Here is a 12083-nt window from a genome sequence, read left to right on the forward strand (position 1 = left end):
ATCTTAGTAATGAGACTATGACCAATTGAGACATCAAAAGCATTATATTAAACTAGAGGCCTGATGCACGAAATTCGTGCAAGAGTAGGCCTTCCTTCCCCCAACTGCCAGCACCGGCTTCCCTCGGCACCCAGGACCCAGGCTTCGCTCGCAGCCCTAGCTTTCATTTGGAAGGTTGTCCGGAAGGATGCCCGGTCTAATTAGCATATTACACTTTTATTATTATAGATGATGGATAAGATCAGTCACTGGTAAAATTCAGCCCAAGGAAATATCTATCCATTTGATTGCTGAAAAGCTTTTAAAAAACAAAAAATAAACAAACAAACAAAAGAAACCACTCCAAATCCAATCCAATTTACACAAAAGACAAGATTAGAACATGATTATATATAAGAAAGTGCAGCCCTAGCTGGTTTGGCTCAGTGGATAGAGCATTGGCCTGTGGACTGAAGGGTCCTGGGTTCAATTCCAGTCGAGGGCACATGCTAATTATTGTGGGCTCGATCCCTAGTAGGGGATGTGCAGGAGGCAGCCGACCCATGATTCTCTCTCATCACTGATGTTTCTATCTCTCCCTCTCCCTTCCTCTCTAAAATCAATAAAAAAAATATTTTTTTTAAAAGTGCAAACTTAATTCGTTTTAATGGACTCTCTAAAAGTTAGTGTATAGAAACCAAAAGTTTGCTCTACAATATATCTACAAAAGAAACATTCAGGGACAAGTCTCAATTTTCTATAGTAATTCTACAGCATCATATGGGAAAGAACCTGCATTATATATAAACATTCCCGTCACCCAAGAAATGTACTGTTATGTGACAGGCAAGGACAGTTTATCAGACGCCTCCTTGGTCAGATGGTATAACCTTCAGAACTACACAACATACTTTATTCTGAATTCAAGTTCAGCAACCAATGTTATGCTCCCTCTCCCGGCCAACTCAAGGCCTGAGTGCCAAGTTTCACTTGAAGCCCCAATCTCTTCAATCTGTTTCACCTATGACCCAGAGAGGAGTCTACCCTACAAGGTCCAGCAGATCTTCTCAAGCCACATCTTTATCTTGGTCTATTCAACAAGAGGACCCAGCCTCTAGGTTGCATTAAGCCCTACCTTGGATCCTGTCCTATCCCTAACTTTGGTTTATTTACATCTCTTACTGCTATCCTCACAGGTTTTGACCTTTAAATGGTACAGATTCAGGTGTTCTGTGTTTGTGTGCATCTGCGGCACTACGAACACTGGTGTATAGCAGATACCTAATGGTCAAAACTATAAAATGTCTATTATTTCTATTTAGGCCACGTTAACTTAAAAATAATAGGCCAGCCCAACCGGTTTGGCTCAGTGGTTGAGCGTTGACCTATGAATCAGGAGGTCAGGGTTCCATTCCCGGTCAGGGTACATGCGCAGGGCTCAACCCTCAGTGGGGGGCATATGGGAGGCAGCCGATCAGTGATCCTCTCTCATCATTGTTGTTTCTATCTCTCTTTCCCTCTCCCTTCTTCTCTGAAATCAACAAAAAAATATTTATTTTAAAAATAATAGGGCCCAGCCGGTTTGGCTCAGTTGGATAGAGCATCAGCCTGCGGACTGAAGGGCCACGGGTTCAATATTGGTCAAGGGCACATACCTCAGTTGCAGGCTCCCAGCCCCGGTCAGGGTACATGCAGGAGGCAACCAATCCATGTGTCTCTCTCACATCAATGTTTCTCTCTCTGTGTCTCTCCCTCTCCCTTCCACTCCCTCTAAAAATCAGTGGAAAAATATCCTCAAGTGAGGATTAAAAAAATAAAAAATAGCAAAGAAGGAGCTGCCACATGCAGAAGCAATTTCTAAAAAAATAAAAATAAATAAAAAACAATAGGCCAGTGGCTGTCCCTCTCGGAGCCTGCCGTCTTTCCCTTCCCCCTCTACTTCCCCCCAGGCGTGGTAACTACCCTTCTCTCTCCTAAGCTCCAAGGGCCCTTCTTTTGCCTCTGTAACTTGTTTCCTGAGTCCACAAAGCCCCGTGGGCTCACTTCTACTACCTCTGTTAACTTTCTAAATAAACTTCCTCTTATAATTTGGACATAATAATAATAGGCAAATGTGAGAAGCAAACAAGCATTTAAGATCCAAAAGAATAGCTATTCAGGAAGCACTGACTCAGGCAGAAACCCAAGTAGGAGGTGAGAGGAAAGGGTGTTTGTGAGAAAGGGAAACGGGAGCACATACACAAACAGAAGGAATTTCTTTAGGTGCAGATAAGCTAATGCAGTGATGTTAATTCTAAGGAATGTTTTTTAGGCCTGTAGTCATAATATCTGCTTTCTTCTTATATACAGAAACAGTTGTTGGGGATACAATGTTTCTTTAGTCCAACGGTTATTTTGCCAGTTTTAACATTTCAGGAGTTTGAGGAGTAAGACATACACGGGAACTCCCCCTGCGCAAGCAGTTCTGACTCATACGTAAAGTGACTCTGTTTATATTAGTTTTTATAGTCATCTCAAGCGAAGGCCCCATACTCTATTCCAGTGATTTTCAACCTTTTTCATCTCAAGGCACATGTACAATAATCCCTAAAATTCTGTGGCATACCAAAAAATATATTTTTTACCGATCTGACTTTAAAAAAATAGTTGTAATTTTGATTCATTCACACCGGACAGCGGTTGTTGTGTTGGCCCTTGTCATTTTTTTATTTGACAATCTAAGGGAAAAGAGGTCAGTGCCAAAGCATGTATGGCATGCTTTAAAATTTTTTTGCAGCACACCAGTTGAAAATTGCTGCTCTGCTCCTTTATGACCATTTTGATCTATTTTCAGCACCCCAGTCAGAGGTTACCAATTTCTTAGTTTATAATGAGCTTAGTATCACAACAATTTTTTTATAGCAACCCTAGGTCATAAGAAATACCTAACAGTTTTGCTTTTTAAGTAGTTGGTTCATAACAATTTAATAACCATTTTTAAAAAAACAATATACACAAGTTGGAAGGAAAAAATTTTTTTTCTTAAATAGCCGCAAATAGTTACTGAAGGAATTGATGTGCCTGTTGGAGACTGCACAACTTCTCAAACCTTGGAATCCAACACTGCTACCCCCATTTCCTGTTCTGTGATTTTCACATAGTACTTACTTTTTAAAAAATATATATTTTATTGTTTTTTTATAGAGAAGAAGGGAGAGGGATAGAGAGTTAGAAACATCAATGAGAGAGAAACATCGATCAGCTGCCTCCTGCACACTCCCTACTGGGGATGTGCTCACAACCAAGGTACATGCCCTTGACCGGAATCAAACCTGGGACCTTTCAGTCCACAGGCCGACGCTCTATCCACTGAGCCAAACCGGTTTCGGCAGTACTTACTTTTTTATCAGAGGGATCGAAAACCAGGTTTTGCAAAGATATTTTGAAATAAAAAAGAATGTAGCAGAATCTAATGTTCAAATTGTGAATTACCTCCAGCTGCTAATTTGCATTGTATACAGGAAATATTGACTATTGCTGTGTTTCCTTTAATTTTTTTTAAAAGAATAGTTTATTGACTTAGAGAGAGAGAGGGAGAGGGAGAGATAGAAATACCGATGTGAGAGCACAACATCCATTGGCTACCTCTTCCACACCTCTTACCGAGGATCCAGCCACAACCCAGGTATGTGCCCTTGAAGGGAAATGGAACCAGCACCTTCTGGTGCACAGAACGACACCCAACCAACCGAGCCACACTGGCCAGGGCTCCTTTAAAAAATTTTAATATCCCATGGTGCCTCTGTGATTTTTTACCTTGGCACAGAGTTTGGCAAGTATGGCCTTAATCATTCAATGCCACCTTGTTATCTTGAATCTGTATAGTGTAAAAGAATGGACTTTGCAATCAAACTACCTGTGTATGAATTTTATCTCTGCGCCTTACATACCAGTTGTGTGACCCAAGGCAAGTAAAATTCTCACTATGCCTCAGTTTCCTCATATGTAAAATGGGATAATAATAGTACTTACTATTGTTGCAAGAATTATATAAAATGCTTAAGTGTTTAGATAATGCCTGGAATTATAGTAAGCACACAGTAAATGTTGTCTATTATTGTTATTCCCCATTGTCTCTTTTTCTTTTTTTCTTTCTCTAGACCACTTAACTGTGAATTGGATCAGAAGAAAAGCTAGAGGTACACCCAGCCCATCAACAGCAATTCTAATCCTGCACTATTTAAAACAGTACCCACTAGCCACATGTAACAATTTAAACTTAATAAAATAAAGATGAAATAAAAATAAAAATTCCGTTCCTTAGTTATACTAATCACATTTTGACTGCTCCATAGCCACATGTGCCTAGTGGCTACCATATTGCAAAGCATAGAAACATTTCCATCATTACATAAAGGTCTACTGCCCAACACTGCTCTTATCTTTTCTGGTCACGCTGCCCTGTACCCACATAAAAGAAGCTGGAACTATGTTTTATTCTATACATTTAGGGTTCCCGTAGTCAGGAATCAAATAATCATCAAGGGGTGGTTATAGCCTATTACTGCTTATTACCCTTTCTTCTATCTTATCATGCCTTCTAACTGCGGAGGGACTCTCTTGTCCAAATGTACTCATTAACCCGCCCATCCCCCACACTCAAGATCAAGGAAACCGAAGAACAGAAGGGACAGGTTCTAAGTCACTCAGCATTGCCTTACAGAATGAAAAGATGTCTCCAGATAGTGACTTCCGACATCAACATTTATAGGAGACTCAGCCGCTGAGGATCCTTTAGGTGAAAAATCTATTTTATTCCTGCTCTCTCCACTGAGATGTTTCATTCCCTCTAGATCAGAAGTAGATGTTCTCCTCTTTAAATACTTATTCCACCACCACTACCAACCTTAAACCCTCTATTTTATCTAATTCCTAAAATTAAAATATTATTTTATTTTAGGTGGAGGTTTTCTCCTGTTAAAGGATCATTTTTATTTCTCTTCTCTAAGAGTGAGATTCCTATCTTGCCTCACTCAGTGGCAGAAACAGAGTGAAGATTTTTTTTAAAACACTTTTTTTTTTTTTAAGCCCTGGCCTGTGGTTGGAGCATATACCAAAAGGTTGAGGGTTTGATTCCTGGTCACGGCACATACCTAGGTTGTGGATTTCATCCCAGATCAGGGCTCACATGGGAGGAAACCGGTCAATGATTTTCTCTCACATCCATGTCTCTCTCTCTCTCTCTCTCTCTCTCTCTCCTTCTCACCCCCCCCTCTCTCTCTCTAAAAATCAATAAAAACATGTCCTTGAGTGAGGATTTTTTAAAAAACTATTTACCCTCAATTCCAACAACCTGAATACCCAGATAAGGAGGCAGACTATACCCAAAAGAACAGGGCAAAGAACTGGGCACAGAAAGGGCATGGAACACCAGGAAGCAAAGGCTCAGTGTAATAAACAGTAATTGACCCCTTAAAACCAGACCACACCCTACCCCACCTCATCCAACCCTTCCATACTACCCCTTGTCTTGGTTAATTCACTCTGCATATTACCAAAAACATTCTTTATATATATACTAGAGGCCTGGTGCATGAAATTCGTGCACAGGTGTGTGTGTGTGTGTGTGTGTGTGTGTGTGTGTGTCCCTCAGCCCAGCCTGCACCCTCTCCAATCTCGGACCCCTCAAAGGGATGTCTGACTGCCCGTTTAGGCCCGATCCTAAATGAGCAGTCAGACATCCCTATCACAATCCAGGATTGCTGGCTCCCAACCGCTTGCCTGCCTGCCTCCCTGATTGCCCCTAACTGCTTTTGCCTGCCAGCCTGATCACCCCCTAACCACTCCCCTGCCAGCCTAATTGATGCCTAACTGCTGCCCTGCTGGCCCGATTGCCCCTAACTGCCTTATCCCTCCTAACTGCCCTCCCCTGCAGGCCTGGTCGCTCCCAACCGCCCTCCCCTGCAGGCCTGGTTGCCCCTAACTGCCCTTCCCTGCCAGCCTGGTCACCCCTAACTGCCATCCCCTGCTGGCCTGGTCACCTCTAACTGCCCTCCCCTGCAGGCCTGGTTGTCCCCAACTGCCCTCCCCTGCAGGCTTGGCCCCCCCAAACTGCCCTGCCCTACAGGCCTGGTCCCCACAACTGCCCTCCCCTGCAGGCCTGGACCCCCCCCCCCAACTGCCCTCCCCTGCCAGCCATCTTGTGGTGGCCATCTTTGTCCACATGAGGGCAGCCATCTTGTGTGTTGGAGTGATGGTCAATTTGCATATTACCTCTTTATTATATAGGATATGCAAGAAGTAGACGAGATATCAGGGATGTGTATGCACAGAAAAGGCCATGTGAGGCCACAAAGGAGCAAGCAGCTATCTTCATGCCTAGGAGAGAGGCCTGCTGACACCTTGATCTTGAATTTCAAGCCTCCAAAACTGTGAGAAAATAAATTTCTGTTGTTTAAGCCACCCAGTTTATGATACTTTATAATGGCAGCCATAGCAAACTAATACATCTCCATAGCCTGATTTTTCTCAATCTAAGTGAGAAGTCCCCACCCCATAAATAAGGTATCTAGTACCAGGGGTATTATTGAAATGATTTACCTACATGATACAGGACTACCAACGAATAAAACCCCATGCCAGCCTTTAACAACTGATGTCAGCTGTGCTAGAGTCCCAAGCTGAATATTCACCCTGCTTGGTACTACAGCTCACAATACTGCTTGGTACATAAATTGACTTCAAGATGGAGCTCAAGTGCCCTAACCGCTTTTGCTCAGTGGATAGAGCATTGGTCCCCAACTGAAGGGTCCTGGGTTTGATTCCAGTCAAGGGCATGTACCTTGGTTGCAGCTGGATCCCCAGTAGGGGGCATGCAAGAGGCAGCTGATGGATGTTTCTCTCTCATTGATGTTTCTGACTCTCTATATCTCTCCCTTCCTCTCCGTAAAATCAATAAAAATATATTTTAAGAAAAGATGGAGCTTGAGTTAATTAATTGATTGATAGCCAGTTATCAAGCAATTTCTATGTGCCAGATATTGAGCATAAAAAGGGCTTCAGTCTGAATACCATGCATTCTACTGTAAATATTTCTCTCTTTTCCGCGTCCAGTGCGGCTAGAGAGCGGGTCCAGTTCCTGAGTAGGGGCAGCTGGGGATTGAGACATAAAAGAAAGAAACAAGACACAGAGATAGAAGGAAAAAGCTGGGACTGGGTGGACCGCTGCCCTCTTCTGATGGAGAGACAGTGACCCAGAGCCAATGCAGCCTGTTTATTTTATACTTCCAAATACCAGGAAGTTTCACCAAAAGGTCAAGACAAAGGAGATTATTTGCATTCTTGAGTAGGCCCTGAGCATTCCTGGTGCTAGGCTGGATTTAGATATCAAAACCCACTTCCTGATACCTGGGCTGAAATGAAGGTCAAGCTGACATCACCCTTGCCTTTTTGGCAAAGTGTGTTCCCAGCTGACAATAAAGAATGCCCATGTGCCTTCCCAGGTGCTCTCTACATTCTACCACCTCTGTTTTTCTGTCCTTTTCAATCTGCTTAGCAGATGATGTGAATGCAAAAGTATTAAACAATAGTCATAAGACTTAGGATTTTAGTCCCACTTCAATCTCTCTCAGCTTAAGTGACTAGCTCACAGAGCCTCAGTTTCCACATTTGTAAAATAATAATAGTCTTGCCTTCCCTGTCCATCTCATAGGGGCATTTGAACCTACTTTATTATTTTTTTATTAAATTTCTTGGGTTGACTTTGGTTAATAGGATCATATAGGTTTCAAATGTACATTTCTATGATACATGATATATATTACATTGTGTTCCTACCACCCAAAGTCAAATAATCTTCCATCACCATATATTTGGCCCCCTTTACTACATCCCCACTCTCTTCCCTCTGGTAATCACCATACATACTATTGTCCATGTCCATGAGTTTATTTTATTTTTTTAAATATATTTTTATTGACTTCAGAGAGGGAGGGAGAGGAAGAGATAGAAACATCAATGATGAGAGAGAATTATTGATTGGCTGCCTCCTGCACACCCCCTTGTGGGGATCAAGCCCACAATCCAGGCATATGCCCTGACCAGGAATCAAACGTGTGACCTCCTGATTCATAGGTTGACCTCAACCACTGAGCCATGCCTGCCACATGAGTTTCAGTTTTATATCCCACGTATAAATGAAATCATGGTTCTTGGCTTTTCCTGATTGATTTATTTTGCTTAGCAAAGGGCAGTATCATAAGGGGATTTGAAATAAGTATGACTATAAAAGTGTTTTATTAACTATGATCAAATTACAGATATTATCTTTACTTTTTGCATTTCTCTGCCAATTGACCTACTCAAGACAGAGCTCAAATCCAAGTTATCCATGAACAACAATAGAATAATTCTTCATTGTATTCATTATATTCTTATTTATTTTTTAAAATATTTTATTGATCTCAGAGAGGGAGAGGGAGAGAGAGAAAGACACATCAATGATGAGAGAGGATCATTGATTCGCTGCCTCCTGCATGCCCCCTACTGGGGATGGAGCCCACAACCCAGGCATGTGCCCTTGACTGGGAATCAAACCCGGGACCTTTCAGTCCGCAGGCCAACTCTATCCACTGAGCCAAACTGGCTAGGGCCCTTCATTATATTTTTAAAATTTTCTCTGTCTACTCTGACTAGAAATGATTTCTTTCTCTGAATTCATATTATACTGTTGAATTCATTTGTTATGAAGCACATGTTGTATCATGATTTTCTTTTTTTTTTTATCATGATTTTCTAATATTGATTTTTCCATGTAATAAAAGATTACTAGTGCTTATATTGTATACTGTTAATTTTTACATTATTATGTCACCCTACCCAGAGGGTCAGTTTCTTCTTTCACAAAGAGAAAATATTTAACAAATATTTTGCAGATGTATTGATTGCTGAAATTCTACCATTTATAGTAGGTTGAAAAACAACTAAAATATCTCACCAGGATTTGAAGTTCATTTCCCCACACCTTGAATCTGTGCAGGCTTTGTGACTTGATATGACCACTAGAATGTGGTAGGAATGAAGGACTTAAGATGCCTTTTATCTTCTCCTTTCACCCTCTTCGACCATCCTTCAAAATACCACCAACCAAGCCCACACATACAACTACCAGACATATGAATGAGGCCATCTTGGACCATTTGGTTGTTACAGTTACCTCTGACTGCATGATCATGAATGAGCCCAGGGAGACCAATAATAGAACCATGCAGCCAACTTGCAGAATCATGAGGGGGAAAAAACAGTACTTTGGGTGTTGTTCATTATACAGGAATAGATCATTGAAGACCAGAAGAGGCATTTCTCTCTTCCATACTGACAGGGTTTATTTCCTACCTCTTTTTCACAACTTACCTTGCTTTCTGGGCATGTGTCTTCTAACCACTACCAGATTGTTATGTCACTGGGGTGAGACAGAATTTATTGATCTTAGATCTCTGCTAAAGTACTGTGCCCAGAACTGTAGGGAGTGGGTGTTGAGTACATTTGTAGAATAAGTAATGGCTCCTTCCAATGGAGCCTTGGAACTCAAGTTTCAAAGGAATTTATTATATTATATAAATAAATAAATATATTCTTTATTATAAAGAAGTTTCATGCCCAAACCGGTTTGGCTCAGTGGATAGAGCGTCGGCCTTCGGACTGAAAGGTCCCAGGTTCGATTTCGGTCAAGGGCATGTACCTTGGTTGCGGGCACATCCCCAGTGGGGGGTGTGCAGGAGGCAGCTGATCGATGTTTCTAACTCTCTATCCCTCTCCCTTCCTCTCTGTAAAAAATCAATAAAATATATTTAAAAAAAAAAAAAGAAGTTTCATCATGAGAGCACTTAGACAGCCATTGTCCTTTCCTTAACCCACACCTGTATGAAAAGAGGTTAGTCTGGCATTAAAAGGGATCTATAACAGGACACATTCAGGGATTATTCCATTACACCTTTCCTTCAGTGCCTCACATACCTGTCAGAGAGAATATTCTTTCTATTTGTTAATATTTACTTCTCCATTTACTTCTCTAGCCACATCCCTATATTTCACCTGTAGAAGCCCAAACTACTACTACTACTACTACTACTACTACTACTACTACTACTACAACAAAAGGCTCCATTCTACTCACTCATTCCTAGAGGATCCTTGGTACTGTGTCTAATCCTCTATCTCTCCCACATTTTGATACACATAATACTAAATATAAATGAACTTTAAGTAAGGCTTTGGTGAGGGTGGAAGAGTCACATTAGGATAGGTTTTGGAATATGTGTAACCAAGGTGCAAATAATGAACCTACTCCACCCCAGAGTGAACACTTGAGCAACTGTGTGCCACAAACATCAGAAAAAGCGGCAGACTGGCCTGTCCCCTTGTATAGCTACAACCCCTTGCCTATTTTTGTATCCAGAGATCCTATAGTTCTTTAAGTGTCTGTGGGACAGAACTGCTAGATGGATATTTACTTCTAAGTAGAAGCTTACTTGAAAACTCTGTGTCTAAAACTCAGAACCCAGGTGAAGGCTTCAGCACCTATAGCAGCCATAATGGCTGGGACAACAACAATACCTTTATTATTAAATATCTGGGAAGGGCTGCATTTTCCCCAATATTAGGCTCAGTGAAGAGGCTTCTAGCTAAACTGGTCTTCATCCTCCAAGTTGTTTTTTTCAATTCCTTGTTGCCTCTCCTGTATAGGACAGTCACAACTTGGGCTATGACCTGGGGCTGGGGCTGGGGGGTGGGGAAACCAGGTATGGTTCAAGCTTCCATAAAGGCCACAGAAGGTTAGGGAAGGGGCCTGGCAGGGCACTATCATAAACGGTTGAGTTCAGAGGTTACTGATAGACTCTCAGAGTTCTGTTTTGATTTCTTGGAAGGGTTAAGATAGAACCCTCATCTGAGGGGCTCTTCAGGGAAAAGTGGCCATTCCAGCATTATTCTCAGTCAAGGAACCCTTACATTTAATAGACCTGAGCTAAAGTATTCCCATTCGTAACAATCAGATATTTTCCAAGAGCAGGAGCTGGAACCATTTCCATTTGATTTCCTGGTTCTACCTTCTCTTATGACAATGGCCCTTCCTATCCTGTACTGGCTTAACTAAAGGATATTACTTAACATCATAAAACAAAGATTCGCTGAAGTGATTCACTTTTTTAAAAAAAATATATTTCATTGATTTTTTTACAGAGAGGAAGGGAGAGGGATAGAGAGTTAGAAACATCGATCAGCCGCCTCCTGCACACCTCCTACTGGGGATGTGCCCAAAACCAAGGTACATGCCCTTTACTGGGATCAAACCTGGGACCTTTCAGTCCGAAGGACAATGCTTTATCCACTGAGCCAAACCAGTTAGGGCTAAAGTGACTCACTTCTGAATTCCAGAATAACAGCCTACTCACCTTACCCTTACATAATCAAGGAAATCCTCCTAAATTATTATTTGCATAACAAAGCCATTCACCTTGACTGACTGCCCTTGCTCTACCCTGAAACACCCAATAAAATTGAAACAAAGAAAAAAGTTCCCTTTCCTGGGTACCTATTTAATAGAGCACCTATTAAGCTTTAGCTGCTGTGCAAGTTGAGTATAGATGAATATGGAAGAACAGGTGAGTGGATTGGCTTTATGTTTAAATGCCTGAGTTACTTAAGAACTTTTCCAATACTTGTCAGAACAACCTCCATTGCAGTCTGGTGCCTGGGGGCAAAGTTGACTTTAGAAAGTCTCAAGACGGTCTCATCTGCCAAACCAGGTGACAAAAATACCCTTGGGCTTGATTGGTTAACTCGATAAAAAAAAATACTTTTCACCCTATCTGGTTTGGCTCAATGGATAGAATGTCAGCCTGTGGACTGAAGGGTCCCAGTTTGATTGTGATCAAGGGCACATGCCTGGGTTTCGGGCTCGATCCCCAGTAGGGGACATGCAGGAGTCAGCCAATCAGTGATTCTCTCTCACCATTGATGTTTCAATCTCTCTCTCTCCCTCTCTGATATCAATAAAAATATTAAAAAAAAATATTTTTCATGCTGATGTGTTTAGGATTGAGGGGTCAGAAAATTGAGTAAAACTT

This window comes from Cnephaeus nilssonii, assembly GCF_951640355.1.
Source record: "Cnephaeus nilssonii genome assembly, chromosome: 4".
NCBI lineage: Eukaryota > Metazoa > Chordata > Mammalia > Chiroptera > Vespertilionidae > Cnephaeus > Cnephaeus nilssonii.